Here is an 18,433-nt window from a genome sequence, read left to right as displayed (position 1 = left end):
TAATAATAATAATAATAATAATAATAATAATAATAATAATAATAATAATAATAATAACAATAATGATAATGATAATGATAATGATAATGATAATGATAATGATAATGATAATAATAATAATAATAATAATAATAATAATAATAATAATAATAATAATAATAATAATAATAATAATAATAATAATAATAATAATGATGATAATAATGATAATATTATTAATAATATTATTAATAATAATAATACAATAATAATAACAACAACAATAGAAACTATCATTATTAATAACATTAGCAAGAGTAGCACTAGGTTCATTACCATTATTACCATAATCATTATCATGATCAACACTTTTAGCCCTATGATTAACACAATTATCCACATTAATACTATCATTCATATCCAATGGCGCCGAATAATAATGTACACAGACTTTGCAAACAGAGGCATCAAATATATGAGTCAACATAATCTACCGCGGGGTTATTTTTGTCTTCTATAAAAATGAAAGATAAAAAAGACGGGGAAAAAGTATACTGAAGCACGCTCTAACTTCTTCCGCGACGCAAGGAATAGCATTTTCTTTCCCGAAGCATCCGACAAGGCCAGAAAAAATGGCACCGACCTCCCTCGTATCCCAGGTCGCATCAACCACATTAATTATTCCATCGCGGACAAGCTAACCCTTCCCTCACTTCCTCCCAAACGTCTTCGTCTTCCGAGGGGAGAGGAGGAAGGAGGATGGAGGAGGAAGAGGAAGAGGAGCCCGCCCCCTCCCCCCCTTTCCTCTCTCCCCTCTCCCACCCCTCCCCCGCAAGACACCGGCAGAAAAAAGACCTTTTTTATCGCCCATTCCTATTTCACGTCTCGGGGAAATATGCAAACCGTTATGCAAATGTGGTTTTGTTTTCCTGTGTAAGTGTTTGAACGGGTCTTGTAGGGGTGTCGGCGGGAGGAAGTCGGCACTGAGATGTAGGCTTAGTTTCCTGGCATCTGAATGAGTCTCGGCGCCGGATAAATAATTTAGCGCGAGGCAGCGTTGCCGACAAGCAAGAAAAGAAGAGAAAGGAAAGGGGCTTTAACAATAGTTGCTGGCGACGCTGCATAAAGTTTTCAAGTTTCCTCGTGCGTTGGCTGCTGAAATGCAGAAAGCGGAGAGCAACGATTACTCATAATCCCCCAAAGGCGGTTCTCATTGTCTCGCATGGAGTTGAAAAATATGCCACCCTGTGTTCGATGGAGAAAGGAATGCGTTCGGGTGCGTGAAGCCCGATGAAGTTCAACATTTTACATCTGCTTCTCCCCATCACAAAAGAAAATAGCTACTTTAATGACGTTCACTCGCTTCTCTCCCATTACATCCCCACGACAGCCGCCTTTAAAGTCAGGGATCATGTGATGGCAACATCTCTCGCCAGAAGAGTTAAAGAAAACGGGTCAAGTTGACGACGATCTGCCTGTAGAAGAAAATAAACAGACTTTCTCTTCGTGTAAATAACTTAAAATCATATGTTCTGGCACGGTTGCTCGAATGAAAATCTATCTAAATATTGGGTTTCACCATATCACTCCACTAAAGCAAGAGGAAGTTTGAATTTAAATTTATTTTGCGCGGGAAAAATAAGAACTATCCGATACAGATTACACGGAGGGTGAATCCGAGAACGTATAAAATGAAGACCAAAATACATGTACATAATCATCATAATTATCTCACGGGACTACATCAGACCTATTTTGATGTCCGAACACACCGACATCCCCCCCAAAAGTCAGGATGTGTGTCCCTCGTCCAAGATATCAGTTCGTTGTTGCTGCCTTGGCTAGACTTGGGCGTCGAAAAAGCAAGCAAGCAAGACGGCAAGCCAGGATGCCGGCCGGGACCTACAGGATGTGTCGGTGATATGTTTAAAGGAGCGAGCGAGGGCGTGTAAAGGCAGCACTTAGTGGCTGGGCTTAATTTAAATATTGATAATTCAAGGACGACCGCTCATGATTTCGAAAAGGGAAGGAGGAAGGGTGGGAAGGATGGAGGAAGAGGGAGGCAGGGAGGAGAGAAAAGAGATGGATGGAGAAACAGAGAGGGAGAGGGAGGTAGGAAGGGATAGAGGGGGGAAAGAGAGAGAGAGAGAGAGAGACAGAAAGAGAGGAGAGAGAGAGAGAGAGAGAGAGAGAGAGAGAGAGAGAGAGAGAGAGAGAGAGAGAGAGAGAGAGAAGAAGAAGAAGAAGAAGAAGAAGAAGAAGAAGAAGAAGAAGAAGAAGAAGAAGAAGAAGAAAACCAGACTAAGAAAGCAAAGAGCAAGAAAGTGAGTGCAAGACACACGCACATTACAAGAATAAGCCCAATACAGCACGGCTTCTCGAACGAGCCTGAGACTGTTGTCGGAAAGTGTCTTCTATCGCATTATTGGCCCCGTCTTATCTCCCAAAGTTCAGGATGCATTATGGGTTTTCTTTGCTTTATCACATCCGTTTTTACGCAACCTTTGGACTTTTCTGTCATCGGATCCCGCGAAGATGACGGCTTTCGTTTTCGAGAAACTGCTGCCGTGTGGAAATGATGAATCGGGTTAATTTATGCAAATGACACCAAGAACAAAAAATCGTGTCTGGGTAGATAAGTGCAATGGTGCTTGGTGGTGATGGTGTCTCGTTGTGGTTATGGTGAACCTGACGATAGTATGATGATGAAAACATAGTGAAGATGAGGACGAATACCCAATGGTAATGAAAATGAAAATGAAAATGACAGACAGGATTATCCCACGATACGAACAACAAAAACAATCCACAAATCAACACCAGCAAAACAGTGCTAACAGGCATCACTAAAAGGGTAAAGGAAATAATGACGACGCAGTAACAACAACACCGAAATAACCACAACGAAACCAATAGTAACGAATAAAAGTCCCAACCCAAATATTGTTCAATAGAGACTTATCAGGGTTTGAATGTCGGAGGTCTGGGATAACGGATTTTTAGGGAGGGAGACGAGGAAGTGAGAAGGGAGGAAAGTCCTTCAGGAGAGAGAGAGAGAGAGAGAGAGAGAGAGAGAGAGAGAGAGAGAGAGAGAGAGAGAGAGAGAGAGAGAGAGGGAGAGGGAGAGGGAGAGGGAGAGGGAGAGGGAGAGGGAGAGGGAGAGAGAGAGAGAGAGAGAAAGAGAGAGAGAGAGAGAGAGAGAGAGAGAGAGAGAGAGAGAGAGACGAAGAAAAGGAGAATTAAGGAGTAACGGATTCATTTTCAAAGCGTTAAAGAAAACGGGGCATTTTTTAAGACCCGAAGAGTGGTCTGGATTATCAGATACTCTTACTCTACGTTTTAGACCACGTACAGACGGAGTGGGAAAAGGACGAAAATAAAAAGCCTGGGAAGGATAGAAGCAGTGGAAGGATGGTGACGAAAGGATGGATAGGGGACGGAGGTGAGGATTGGAGAGAGAAGGGGGAAGAGAGGGGAGGGGGGAGGGGGTGCATTCATCGTGCCAGCTGGTCCTACCCCGGATGTAACGGCTCTGGAGGAGGGGTTCTGATGCCACGGTTCTCCCGGCCCTGATAATAGATAAAAAGGCTTTGATGGGTGTAATGAGAGATAATGTAGGTGGCTGGGAGGAAACGCAACGAGGGTAACTGAATGATTGGACCGATCGCTGCGAAGGAGGAAGGGTGAGGGCAAGGAGGGAGGGAGGAAAGGGGTGTATAGCCAATAGATGATGGCGCAAGGAGGGTAAGGGGGTGAGGAATGCTGCCGAGTGGTGTGGGAGACGAGAGAGAGAGATTGGCACCTGTAACTGTGCCTATTTCTTCTCAGCCGAGTGTCTCTTGGCTCGTCACATCAATCAGTCAGGTAGTCAATCATCACAAAAGCAAGCACATGACAGCGGAAGCACTTGCACAGGCGCGGACGAGAGTGGCGAGGCGCGCACAGAGGGAGCCCCCCCTCCACCGCCCCACGACAAAGGGAATCACAAATCGAATTAACAGATAAAATTCTCGCCATCCATCGAGACGCCGTCTGTATCAATTATCCGAATTTCTCCTTAGTTTCTTCTCGTCTTTTTTCCCCTTATTTATTATCGCTTCTATTTTTCTCGCAACAGATGAGTAATGGGCAGCCCTTCGGGTCAACGGTATGATGGAACGCCTCGCGCCTCCTCGAAAACATACACGGCGCAGTCCAAACAAATACGGGGACGCTCTCGAACCCCCTGGCGGCTCATAAACCCACTTCTTCGCCGGCTCGAAAAACTCAATTTCGAAATGAATCAGTCTCCCTTCCCCTCCATCTGTCTGTCTGTCTGTCTGTCTGCCTTTCTCTCTCTCTCTCTCTCTCTCTCTCTCTCTCTCTCTCTCTCTCTCTCTCTCTCTCTCTCTCTCTCTCTCTCTTTCTCTCTCTCTCTCTCCCTCTCTAAGCCATTCACGAATAACTCAAACCTAATCGAGTTTTTTTTTATCTTTTTTTTTCAGCAAATGCAGAAATCCTGTCTGGGTCTCTTTCTCCGGTAGCTCGACGCGTCTTCGGCCCATCCATCAGCCTCAAGTCATCCCCGGGCCGATTAATTAATCTCTCAACAATTATCTTAATCTTTGTCTCTCCCTCAAGTCGCGCCGCATCGATACAGTCGCCGTGATTAATCGCTCGCCCGCCACTCGTCCCATGTGCAATACGCCTATGAATTTCGTAATGGTTTTGTGATGACTCGCGCCTGTGATTGGGGGCGAGAGAAGCCGTCGCGTCCCGGAATAAATTGGCCAAACGCGACACCGCTCCTTCCTCCGCGCGACGATGAATGGCTCGCTTGTTTGCGTCGGCCTCGCGGAATGACTTCGGTTTATTTATTGTCCTTAAAAGCATCGACCTTTTCCCGAGGTGAAGAGCTTTTAATCTAATGACTCCTTGGATATATAGTAGACACACACACAAATAACGGTATTATATTTCCCTAAGATGCTGTAAACACTTCAATGATTGTGAAATGAATCTCTTTACACGAAAAAAAAGATTTAAAGAAACAAATGGCACTGCACCAAGAAAAAGAATGTGCATGCGTTTGATTGTTTGTTTGGTCGTTTGTTTGTTTATTTGTTTGTTTGTTTGATTGTTTGTTTCTTTGTGTGTGTGTGTTTGTGACATACTCGTGTATGCATATATATAAAAACAAGGAGAAAAAAACACGACAAGCGCAAAGCGAGAGAGAGACAAAAGACCGCCACGAAGGCCGATGATGAATGTCGTTTCACAGTGTTTATGTTTGTCGTCTTGCAGTGCCGGGTCTTGTTTAGATTCCCATGTGTCTTGCTTAGAACCTGCCCCTGACTGCTCGTGATAGATGGTCAGGAAGAGGTGACGAGAGGAGTAGAAAGGGGAGGCAGCGCGGAGGAAGAAGAGAAAAAGTATTTGGAACGGGGAGGGAATGGGGACACGAGAACACACAATAAGAATAATAGATAGAGGGGGAGGTTTATCGTTCGTCTGATTTTTGGTTAAGTGGATCATGGATATGATAAAAAAGGAAAAAGAAGAAAAAAAATGGAGGATATGGGTGGAGAGAAATAGAGGAGGGAAGGGAAAGTGAAAGCTATATAAAAAAGAAGTCAGGGGAAATTGAAAGAAGAAATACGAAATGGCAGAAATGGAGAGAGAGAGAGAGAGAGAGAGAGAGAGAGAGAGAGAGAGAGAGAGAGAGAGAGAGAGAGAGAGAGAGAGAGAGAGAGAGAGAGAGAGACAGAGACAGAGGTGGGGGGAGAGAGAGAAGGGGAGGGGAAGAATAAAAGGGAGGACGGAAGGAGGGAGAGAGGGAGAGGGAGAGGGAAGGACGGAGAGGGAGGGAGGGAAGGACGGAGAGGGAGGGAGGAGAGAGGAGGGAGGGGAGGAGGGAGGAGAGGAGGGAGGGAGAGAGAGAGAGAGAGAGAGAGAGAGAGAGAGAGAGAGAGAGAGAGAGAGAGAGAGAGAGAGAGAGAGAGAGAGAGAGAGAGAGAGAGAGAGGGGGAAGGGGGGGTTATCGGAGAGGAAGAGAGAGAGAGAGAGAGAGAGAGAGAGAGAGAGAGAGAGAGAGAGAGAGAGAGAGAGAGAGAGAGAGAGAGAGGCAAGAAGGGGCGTAGACAGGGCGAGGAAGCGGTCTTGTGGGAAGGCAATGTTTGGATATCATTACGGTTCGATTGCATTTCCCTTTTTCACATGTTTGATAAATTAGATTTCATTCTTTCTCGTTATGTTGATCAGCCGCGAAGCTTTTTTCAGACTCGGATTATTTTTGCTTTTAACATGTTTGAATGACTATTTAAACAACACTTTTACGATTCTACTTCGCTTACTAATCCGTAAAACTTGGCTGCTTCTCAAATTTCTTGTATCTCTAATCTGGAAATGAGGTGCGCCTTATTTCCGACTACAGCCAGGTACGTCTTACATTTTCCCTTCCGTTTATACACACACGCACACGTTCTCTTGCAAAAAATATACACATAGACCGTAAATACGCCGAGATCGGGTAATAGCGAAGGTAAAACAATAAAATGATTTGACCAAATAAGGCTCAAATTAACAAAAGTCAGACCACACTATCGCGCGGGCCATCTGACGAGCCCCTCCCCCAGACCTGGACAGGACCGCGTCTCGGGGTGCTTATAAAGTGAGCTTCTGCAATATCAGTCACTCAGTCTCCGGCCTGATGCTATCTTATCGCCTTTGCAATTTACGAGGCATCATTCCCACTGCGGGATTATCTATTTCTCTGGATTTGCGTGGAGAGAGAAAAAAAAGTAGAAACGAAAGACAGAAAAAGAGTTGGTTCTATCATAAGGATATCTATGATGTTTTTTTTTTTCTTTGTTTCTTTCTCTGACTCTCGCACTCCGAACATATATCGAAACCTTGGATATTTAAGGTGCGGGCAGGTGAAACTTTCTCAACATCAAAAATATCACGGAAACCTCGATTGTTTCCCATTATGAATGCTCATTATACAGGGAGAGAGTGCGCGCCCCCTCCGGCAAGGGGAAATGCATATGAGTGGGGAAAGGGGAGAAGCAGGGAGGGCGGGGGAGAGGAGGGAAGGGAAGAGGAACGAAGGGAGAAAGGAGGGAGGGGGAGAAGACAGGGTCAGAGAAGCCCTCACAAACTCCCCAAAGACAAAGAGCATGGTTGATAACGTCAAGTATTGGTTCGAAATAGGGCAAGCAGCTCTCAAAAAGGCCTTTATTATTGTGTCGCTGTGTAGACTTGGTGAATGAGTAATGGCTATGACAACAGCACAGGGAGGGGCGGGCACAGTCAATCTTTGCGACTCATTTAGCTTAAAAGATTGACACAAACGTCACGGGAGCCGAACGAGGGGCCGCGAGGGGAGAGGTGGAAGGGGGTGGGGGGAGGAAGGGGGAGTCGAAGAGAATTTGGAGAAGGGAGAGAAAGAGATATTCGAAGGAGGTAGGGAGGCTAGACACGATAAAACATCCCCACGGTGTGTTTGTGTGTGTGTAAAGGGGAGAGGGGGGGAGAGAGAGGAGGGGGAGAGAGAGGAGGAGGAGGAAGGAGAAGGAGGAGGAGGAAGGAGAAGGAGAAGGAGGAGGAGGAGGAGGAGGAGGAGGAGGAGGAAGAGGGAGGAGGAAGAGGAAGAGGAAGAAGAAGAGGAAGAGGAAGGAGGAAGGAGGAAGGAGGAAGGAGAAGGAGAAGGAGAGAGAGAGAGAGAGAGAGAGAGAGAGAGAGAGAGAGAGAGAGAGAGAGAGAGAGAGAGACAGACAGACAGACAAGCAGCCAGACACAGTATAACGTCAACATCATCTCCCAATATATAAATGGCTGTGTGTTTTAACATGGCACCATAATTCAAAGCTCACCAAGTTGAAGCCGCAAAAATAAGTCATAATCAAACCTGGCACGAAATACTAACCCAAACTAGAGTTTTTTGCGCCGTCTCCTCCCAAAGCGAAGGAAAAACTGGACCACTACATCACGTCGCGTCAGATACGTGAAGCCTAGAAATTAATCTATAGTGAAGTTCGGTTTCAATAAAACAGTGGTCGAGACGTGGTCTGGGTCTCTGGCGCCTCGGTGCGATGCTAATATATATAAAACATTGGCACCAGCTCCTTGAATATTAATTAATCTTATGCGCAGAATATACGTTCTTAAACAATCCTTTACTTCCGCAGTGTTGTTCTGAGAACGGGGCGATCGCTGTTGTTGTTATTGATGTTGTCATTATTGTTGGCAAAGAGGAGAGCCTCGTGATGCGACCGGCATCGGGGAAGGGAAGGTTGTAACCGTAGTAATGATGTTGTCATGCCTTTGATCAAGTCAATATAGACAGCAACATACAGCATGCAACCTTAATGATACAAGCGGCAGCTGGTTGAACCGCCAGAGCACCAAACACAACCAGCCAATACGCACCGTAGTGGTCTGACCTTCAACCAAGTGTTCCTTCTCTCAACTACAAAGTTCACTGATCTATTCACGCCGAGAAAGAAAGATTCGAAGAGAGAGAAAAAAAATCCTACGGCTTCCCATTAATGCACTTGATCGTTATCACCTCACTACATTTCCCCTCGTCATATTACCTCATCACAAATTCCGTATCAACAATCCTGTGATTTACGACAATCACGCTCCCCCTTCAAAACCTGTTATGGAAAACATTACTAGAGATCATTAATAATTTCATCTCATAAATCCTAATGACACTTCATTGGTTTAGGAATGTCTTTAGCGTATACGTTGATCCCGGGGTGCCACATCTGGCGCTTGGGGCGTTCTTTTGTTTCCAAATGGTTCACCTTATAAATAGGCTGCACTTTATTCATAGTGTACACGCGTCGTTTACAAGACAAAACGCCGTCATACACGCGGGTTTACGGAGCAAAATACACCCTCAAAAATAAATGTATTCAAATTACAAAACTGATGTTCCTTTTGCCGGCCAATCATGTGGCACCTTGGGGACTGAACCATATTATTATAAATTTTCCTGACATCTTATTGGCCGAGGAATGTACATCGCGAGAGAGGTTGCCTACTGACGGAGTACCCGCCGAAGTGCTCGCCTTTCTCCGGCTAGAATTATAATTTTTCTTTTATATATTTAGTTGTGGAGGATCGCTTTTGCGAAACGCCGAGCTGAAACGACTATACTCAATCTTATTTCCATTTTTTTTTCATTTTTCATCTTTCTTATTTCTAATTCGCTTCCTCAACCTTTAAATCGCGACCTTGTTTTGCAAGTTCGCCGCACGGGTTGATGGCAAAGATAAGCTGGCTGCAATGTTTCGCATGTGCTCTCTCGTCTGCTCACGTTGCAAGACTGCAAAGCCCACCGTCGTGCTTCCGGCCGGGTTATCTCTCTTAACGGAATCAATGAAACAAAAGTGTTAACATTTCCTCCATCTGGCAATTCTGATAACGCAAAGCACGTGAATGTGGAATGGAACATTTCTCTCTGTTTGGGGCGAATGTTTGAGTGTTCCAAGGTTGCTGGGAGCGCCTTCATTGCCCATTGATGCTCGATGGTATTAAAACACACACGCACACGCACACATACACGCACGCACGCACGCACGCACACACACACACACACACACACACACACACACACACACACACACACACACACACACACACACACACACACGCACACACACACACACACACGCACACACACACATTGTTTGTTGTTGGAAAGCGTTTGCACCGCCATTTATTTCCCGCGATAAAAGGCATCATTTATGAGTATACCTTAGAAGATAAGAGATAAGCCGGAGTTAAGAGGAAGCGATTAGTGCGAAGGTCTTTATAAAAATCAATCGAATAAATGAAAGCCGAGTTTAATGGGACGTTACGGGGACCTCGAGATGAAAAGAAACCCAAGCGTTACCAGCTGTACCATCTGAGGCAGGCGAGGGGGGGGGAGGGGGCAGGCGAAACGAACAAAGTGTCGGCGAACGCAAGATAAAATTAGAATATTCACTCATTGCATTTCACTTTGGCAACCGGCCTCCGTCGTCCTGATATTTCTCGTATAAGTCCCTCATCCCCTGTGTTTATCTCGCGCCCCATAACCCCGTGACACGCCATTTGTCCCGTTGATGCGCGTACGTCATATCGCTCTTACACGGGGGCTGATGCGGCCGTGTCATATCTCTCGCACGCCTACTTTCGCCACCTTCCTCCTCATTGCCCCCCCCCCACACACCCACACCCACGCCCCCGCCGCCCTTATTCCTATCCGTAACCCTCTTCTCTTTCCCACCCCCACCCGCAGGCTCACTGTCTCCTTCTTCCACTCCTTTTCCTTCTTCTTCTTCCTCTTCTTCTTTTTTCTTCCTCTCCTCCTCCTCCTCCTTCTTCTTGCTCTTCTTGTTCTTGTTCTTCTCCTTCTTCCTCGCCTCCTCCTCCTTCGTATTCCTCTCCTTCTTCGTCCTTCATTCGTCCCTTTGATCCTTTACCTTGTAAGTGTTTTTTGGCCTTTTTTCACTTCAACTACTTGATCTCATGCGTGTTTCTGTCATTTTTCTTCTCTCTCCCTTTAATCATGCCTCCTCTTCGGTCTTTTTCTCTCACACACTCTCTTTGTCTGTTCGTCCGTCTGTCTGTCTGTCTTACTGTCTATCTGTCTGTGTCTTTCTTTGTATGTCTGTCTACCCATCTATTTATCTGTCTGTCTGTCTACCCATCTATCTGTCTGTCTGTCTGCCTCCCTCTGTCTCTCTCTCTCCCTCCCCCTTGTTTACGAGACTGAAGCATCAGTTACTTAAAGGCGTGTTTTTATCTGGCCAACGAGCGGTTGATTAATTATAAAAACAGTGACAGACAGAATCGAGGACCAGGACAAGAGGGGAGCGTGAGATACAAGCAAGATGGATGGCCTACGAATAACAAGAAAACAACAAAATTAATGACTAAATAACGAAATAAAGAGGAAGGTCAAGAGCGGGCAGACAAAAGGCGCCACGCAATTGAAGCTTAGATGCCCCTAATTATTTGTCAAAGTAGAGACACTTCAATCCCCCCTCAAAAGATGCTGATGCTGCAGCTCGGATACGAACTTGGCATCTTTCTTTCTTCTTTTTTATGATCGTCATTAGCATGTATCTTCATATCATGTTTTTTTTTTTCTTTCTTTCTTTCTTTTCTAAGAGTTATTGAGTGTTCTGTATGCCCGACTGTTTTGCGTAAACCTTGCACGATGTCGGAATACATTTTTTTTTTTTTTTTGTATTCTTTCTCCATAACCTTGCAGAATAAATAGCAAGGAGTAAATTACACGCCGCGAATCATTGCAACACAAAAAATAATAATACAGAATAAGATTAAACGACAGACCATAAACCGCAGAGAAAACATCGTCCTCGCGCAGAACAGGAACCGACTGATTAAAATGAAGGCCAAAATGCGCCATAAACAACGTCTCCTCCTCCACCCTCGCTTAACTTAAGAATGAAAAAAATAAGGAGTGCAGAACGGGGGTGGGGGAGGGGATGGGACAGGAGGGGGAAGGAGGGGTTGGGGTTAGGGGGGAAGGGGAAAGGAAGACAGAGAAACGTGAGAGAGAAAGTGGGAGTGAAACGTGGGGGTTGCGGGGCGGTTGGGGATGGTAAGTAGAAAGGGAGAGTGAAAGAGAGAAAGTGGGAGTGAAACGGGGGGTAGGGGTGAGAGAGAGAGAGAGAGAGAGAGAGAGAGAGAGAGAGAGAGAGAGAGAGAGAGAGAGAGAGAGAGAGAGAGAGAGAGAGAGAGAATGAAGATGAGTGAGGGTAAGTGAAAGGGGAAATGAGGAAGAGGAGGAAAAGAGAGAGAGAGAGAGAGAGAGAGAGAGAGAGAGAGAGAGAGAGAGAGAGAGAGAGAGAGAGAGAGAGAGAGAGAGAGAGGGGGGGGAGGTAGCGTAGAGAGAAACGAGAAAACAAGCAAAAGTAAAGCAGAGAGAGAAAGAAAGGGATAGTAAAGAGAGAAACGAAAGGACAAAGGCAGACAAACAAACAAATAAGGCACAAACACACATACAAACAAAATCCCAAACAAGTAAAAAAAAAAACAGAACAAGACAGACGCATTCATCAAAATCACACACACGCACAAAGAAAAAAAAAACTATACCACAGAAGTTCTCGAAGCAAAAGGAATCAGCGGTAAAGAAGGTCTGAGAAGCGACGCCGCAGCACATTTCAGAAGGGTTGGCAATGGAGCTGTTGTATCGCGTTCGTTCTGAGACAACAAATATAATCATGACATTTGGGACATGCGTGCGTGTTCATTTGTTGTTCGTTCTGTTCTGTGTTTGTGTGAATGTGTGCGACAGTGAGTGAGTAGATGAGTGAGGCGAGTTATTGAGAGTGAAAGTGAACGTGAGTGAAAGTAAGAGTGAGTGAGTGAGTGAGTGAGTGAGTGAGTGAGTGAGTGAGTGAGTGAGTGAGTGAGTGAGTGAGTGTGTGTGTGTGTGTGTGTGTGTGTGTGTGTGTATGTGTGTGTGTGTGTGTGTGTGTATGTGTATGTGTGTGTGTGTGTGTGTGTGTGTGTGTGTGTGTGTGTGTGTGTGTGTGTGTGTGTGTGTGTGTGTGTGTGGGTGTGTGTGTGTGTGTGTGTATGTGTGTGTGTGTGTGTGTGTGTGTGTGTGTGTGTGTGTGTGTGTGTGTGTGTGTGTGTGTGTGTGTGTGTGTGTGTGTGGGTATGTGTGCGTGTATGTGTATGTGTATGTGTATGTGTATGTGTATGTGTGTGTATGTGTGTGTATGTGTGTGTGTATGTGTATGTGTATATGTGTGTGTATGTATGTGTGTATCTCTGTGTGTGTGTATGTGTGTGTGTGTGTGTGTGTGTGTGTGTGTGTGTGTGTGTGTGTGTGTGTGTGTGTGTGTGCGCGCGCGCGCGCGCGTGCGCGTGTGCGTGCACGCATGAATGCATTTAAGGCGCGAATGCCATGTACGAGTGCATATTTTCTTTTGAGTGTGTACATGTGCGTTTGTTTGTTTTCTCTTTCTCAGGGTCCGTTCAGGTATACGCATTTCGTGAATATCCATGTCTCGAGTTTCTGTATGTTTACAAATGCAAACCTTTTATGGTCGAGTGAATACGTGTGCAAATCGTATTTCAAGTGTGCACGCGAACGGCCGTGCGACTGCCAGTGTGTCCGAGCGGCGACAGGTAAGTACGTTTAACGAGAGAGACGACACCGAGATTCCCGTGACGCTGCGCACGAATGCACCGCCGGGATGACACTCACGCTAGACGCGAAAAGGCAGCACCTGCGCATCTCCTCCCCTCCTTCCTCCCTCCCTTCCCCTACCGTCCTCCCGGCCTCCTTGACCCTTCCTTCTTCCTAATCTTCCCTTTCCCTCCCTTCCATCTCCCACCCTCTCTCCTCCTCCCTTTCACTCTCCCATCCTCTTCCTCTCTTTCCTTCCTTCCACCCTCCTATCCCCTCCCTCCCGCCCCCAGCCTCAAGTAATCTCAGGGTCTCGCCTCCTGTCTCCCATCCCCCTCCCCCCTCCCTCCGCCTCAGCCTCATCGCCAAGAGATATGAGGTATACTGCGTCCTCGATATGCAAATGAAGGCATATATTGTTGTGACGCACTGTTAACGATAGTAGACTATTTGACGGAGGTATATTATCATGACGACCCTCGGCCCTGGACACGTGGGAAAGAAGGCGTGTGACGGTGCGCGTGGATTGGCCAACATCACGACAGGTGAGCTTGTTGCCAAAGGACGATTGTTTCAGTTCGAAAAAACATTAAGCAAACGCTAAATTCTACTATTTCACGAATATACATCACATGAAATATAAAAAAAAATTGATGTAATATCCACAATCTAATTCTTATCTTATAATCCACACAAATTATAGCCTTCCCGATGGAAAAAAGAACAATTTCAATAATGCAATGTCGGTCGAACTTTGTTTTATTATCCCAAAAGCAATAACTTTCGCCCGGGAAAAAAAGTTGCAGGTGTTCGCTGTCTACCGAACACTTGCCTTTGGACGCTGTGGTTGATATAGCGAACACAGATCGTTTGATAACTTCTGAAGTTTGAGATCGATCACTTCTTAGCGGTCGAATTGATATGCATGGCCGTTTTAGAATTGGCGTAATAAATAAACTGATCGATAAACAAATAAGGAAATGAATGAATGAATATAAATGTAAACAAGATAAAAGCGAATGATATATATACATACATATGTACATATATTTTATTTCTTTATTCATATATACTTTGGAGTGTGTTAAATGTACCACCCATTTTCGGTAGACGTATTATCTCATTAAATCTAGCAAAAAATATCAGTAAACGAAATAAATGACCAAGGATAAACGTAAAATAACGTATCGCACCAAAAACGATACTTTAAAACTTCATTTACAGACAAATCAAGACAAATAAACAACAAAAAAGAAAAGAAAACAGACCCAAAAAAAGGAAAACAAACAAAAAAAGGAAAAAAAAAGAAAGAGAACGAGAAAAAAGAAAACAGGAGATCCGAGAATAAAAAGTTCCTCTGCGTCAGGTTTCGACGGCGAGCGGCGTGTAGCAGGTGTGATAATTGAAACGTCGGCATCCTCTCGAACCCGGACGACACCTTGGTATTTCGGCGCTGCTTCAACATCGGCACCGACATATTCCGCGTGGATGGCGCAAGTCTCTCTCTATCTCCCTGTTCCTCGGAAGGATAGGGAGGGAAAAAAGAGGAACAAAAATATATGCACTATCTTTTTTTTTTTTTTTTTTTTTTTAGTTCGGTTTGTTTGTTTATTTTGAGGGATGGTGGGTGTTCGGGTTGGAAAGGGAGAAAGAGGAAGACGGGGGAGAAGGAGGTAGGGTGTCTTGCTGTGCATAATGCGGTAACTTTTTTGCTTTTGTGGCTGGGACATTATTACTTTTTACACTGGTCTTCGCCTGTGATGCCTGCCAAGTGTGAGGAAAGATGATGGACCCTATTGTCACTGCAGATAAGATTTTTATTCATTTATTTATGTCACTATGATATGTTGCACAGTCAAGTAAATCATGGAATTGCACATTTTCTCGACAGGCTCTGCGACGTAGCCTTGGAAACCAGATGTGTGAAAGAAAAGAAAAAGACGAGAAACAAAGCAACGAAAATAAATAAAGTAAAAAAAAAGATGGAAATACAACAAAACAAGTGCGAGTAAAGAAGTCGATCTAACTGCGTTCTCTATTTTCAACAATAGCTTAGAAACTCTGCATTCTAATAACCAACAGATCATCGGGGAACAAAAAATGAAATATCAAACCATAGAAACAGCACTCGAAAACTATGAAACGTTCCTTTATTCTCAAATGGCTTTTAAAATGGCCATTCTCTGAGACGGCTTAGGAAGACGAGTTTCGTGGCGTGCCCGCTAATCACACGGCGGTGCAATACCAAGATAGTACGACCGAGTAATAAGATATTCTAGGCCGGCACCGTGAAGCGGGGGAATAGCGGCTGTAGGGCGCCAGGCAGCGGAGTGACAAGCTCAGCTGCTCGCGGATAAGCCGAAGCTCTTAGTGAAGTCGCATGAATGACAGATAAAAGAGCACTGGGTAAAGGGTATCCACAGATATCCACCTCTTTTGCCTGCGACGAGCAGAAATAAGGTGGTTCGAGCATAATAAGGTTTATAATGTGGTCGTTTGGCGTTTGCGCTGATGGCCCTAAGGGAGGGTTCACTTCTTTCGCCTTCCGGCCACTTTTGTTGTTGACGTAGAAGGGCTGCGTGTTCCTCCGACGCCCTGTGATCTCTCGGTGTGAAAGGGGAGGCGACGCGAGAGACACAGGCACGGGAACGACTGGGATCAGAAGGAGGAAGATGAACAGGGAGGAGAGGTGGAGGGATGGGGAGATGTAAGGGGAGGGAGAGGGGGAAGGGGGAAAATGAAAGGCAGAGAGGAGGGAGATATGAAGGGAGAGGGAGGATGGGGAAATGGGAGGGGAAGGAGAAAGAGAGGGAGAGAGGAGGAGGAGAGGGAGAGGAAGGAGGAGAGGGAGAGGGAAGGAGGAGAGGGAGAGGGAGAGGGAGAGGGAAGGAGGAGAGGGAGAGGGAAGGAGGGGGGAGGAGAGGGAGAGGGAGGGAAGGAGGAGAGGGAGAGGGAGGGAAGGAGGAGAGGGAGAGGGAGAGGGAAGGAGGAGAGAGAAGGAGGAGAGGGAGAGGGAGAGGGAGAGAGAAGGAGGAGAGGGAGAGAGAAGGAGGAGAGGGAGAGAGAAGGAGAAGAGGGAGAGAGAAGGAGGAGAGGGAGAGAGAAGGAGAAGAGAGAGAGAGAGAGAGAGAGAGATTCCCGCGTAAGCACACACCTACCGCACCATACTTGCAGGAAGGACCAGTCCATCCAAACGATACACGTGGTCACACAGCCTCAAGGGCAACACAGTTTTTGTGCACTCACCGCTCACACCTTCGCGTGCTCTGCTTCTGGTTCCTTTTTTGCCACTCACCTGCAATAAAAAAAGAGAGGCAAGTTGAAGAGCGTATGGTATTACAACCTCAGACTGGGAGAGAACTGCATTTCTCCCCAAAGATTTTCAGATAAGTTTTTTTTTTCTCTCAAAAGTTTGTGAACAGTCTGAAAACTAACAAATGAAGTAATTCCTGACGATCGAGATAATTCTAATTAGTGCGAAAATATCTCGACTAAAAAACAAGCAACTGATTAGCCCTGATTTGCCAAGAGATTTTTCAGCAAATGTCACGCAGGAGCAGCGAGATCGAGTAAACAGAGAGCAGGCACACGCCTCCAAGAACGCTGTTTACTCTCCCAGCCCCGCGAAACAGCGACAAGATTATCCGCGTTCGCCGCCCGAATCGACACTGTAGGGAGACGCGATGTGTAATTAAGCCAATAAATAAATGTGTGACGTCCCCCGCCAGAAAACTATCCGTGAGAGTAATTGGCAATTAGAGAGAGGAAGAAAATAGGGTGATGAATTGCCAATTACCGGAAGGAAGAAAATACCAGATTTATGTGAACAATCGTGGCGCGTAGATTACCCGTTGACCGACCCGGCCGACGCTCCGCAGAGACCCGGGAAGGAGGGCGGCGCCTCTCGGTCAGCGCTGCTCCGGATGAGCGAGAGATACGGATGAACGAACAGCGAAAAGAGCGGATGAGGAAAGCCTGGATGGATGGCAGTATGGATGAGGTACCTGCAATTCGTCGCAGGCGGTGGTGCCGGATAGTTGGAGCTGTTAAAGACTGTAGGTTATTGGAAAGCCTTGTCAGCACGGACGTTTTTATGGGGCAATTTCCAGGGCGCTGAGCAGTGTCACGATGGGGTGTTTGAGACGTCGTTACGGCGTGATACAGATATCGCGGGAAAAGCGTAGGGAATATTATGCATGCCTGAAAAAATATCCACATGCATATGCTAAAAATTGGATAACGGAATAACAGATTAATATAGCATCACATTCGTATATGAAACCTTTAGATGTACATCGTAAAAATATATGACTGACATCAAGCTGATTTCATCTGACAGGCCCGACCGAAAGCAGAAAGTAAAAACAAAACGCAAAAAAAGAAGAGAGAAGAAAAGTGAACACGTAATTTTAGAAATAACAATCGCCGTTCCACGACCTGTAATCATGGCGGAGCACCCTTGACACATTAATATATCTCCGCTACACTTTCTAAACCCCGCACTGCGTACATTCAAAGTTTCATTCATTTTTTTGACAAAATAACGGAAACAGCCCAATGAAGGGTTTCTTTCCAGACCGCGCAATTATACCCTATTATTTGGTCTCAAGTCCTTGCCGCTGGAGGAGGGGGTGGAGGGGGGGCAGGTAGGCCCATCAATTCCGCCACCCCCGGATATCTTTATGTATTATACTAAAAACCTGATGATGCCCTGTGAGAGAAGCCGCGGATCCAGGAAGCCTAGGCAATTTGTTTTCGTCAACTCCCCGCACAGGTAGGAGGGTGTTGCCTCCCATTTTTCCTCTATCGGCTGTGCTATACCGTAATTACTGATCAATTTTGGCGACAGTTGGGATGGATTGATGGTTTAGGACGCGGGAATTGATGGCGCGGCGGTGGACGACACGTCATGCTAGGGTCGACGAGGTGCGTAATGTGCTACGCAAATACGACCTAAACGACGTATTGCTTGTCAACGACAGCTTGTGAGTAATGATGCACTTAAATATAGGACTGAGTTTCATTTACTCAGACAGTGAGGCGAGACGCTGTAATGATTATGTTAATGGTACTTCAGATACACCATGAAAATAATAACAGTTATTGACAATGCTGAATATGATAATGATGATGAATACGGATTGTTTGATGATTATGAATCGAATGGGGGTGATTAATGTATATAAAACAACGAATGTGAGTAAAATTATGATTATGCATTTGTATAAAATAATGATAATGACTGCTTTGATTGTTACAATAACACTGACAATTACACAACCACTAAAACAGCAACCATTGTGTCAG

The 18,433-nt window shown here is 45.5% G+C and overlaps 1 protein-coding gene across 38 annotated transcripts in view; it reads right to left on the bottom strand.

Annotated features, from left to right (window-relative positions):
• Window positions 1–18,433, bottom strand: part of ct (homeobox protein, cut) — a 357,912-nt gene that overhangs the window by 244,270 nt on the left and 95,209 nt on the right. The window lies entirely within an intron of this gene.

This window comes from Penaeus vannamei, chromosome 7 (genome assembly GCF_042767895.1).
Source record: "Penaeus vannamei isolate JL-2024 chromosome 7, ASM4276789v1, whole genome shotgun sequence".
Taxonomy (NCBI): domain Eukaryota; kingdom Metazoa; phylum Arthropoda; class Malacostraca; order Decapoda; family Penaeidae; genus Penaeus; species Penaeus vannamei.
Note: the sequence above shows the minus strand (reverse complement) of the source record. Positions and strands in the feature narration are given on the sequence as shown.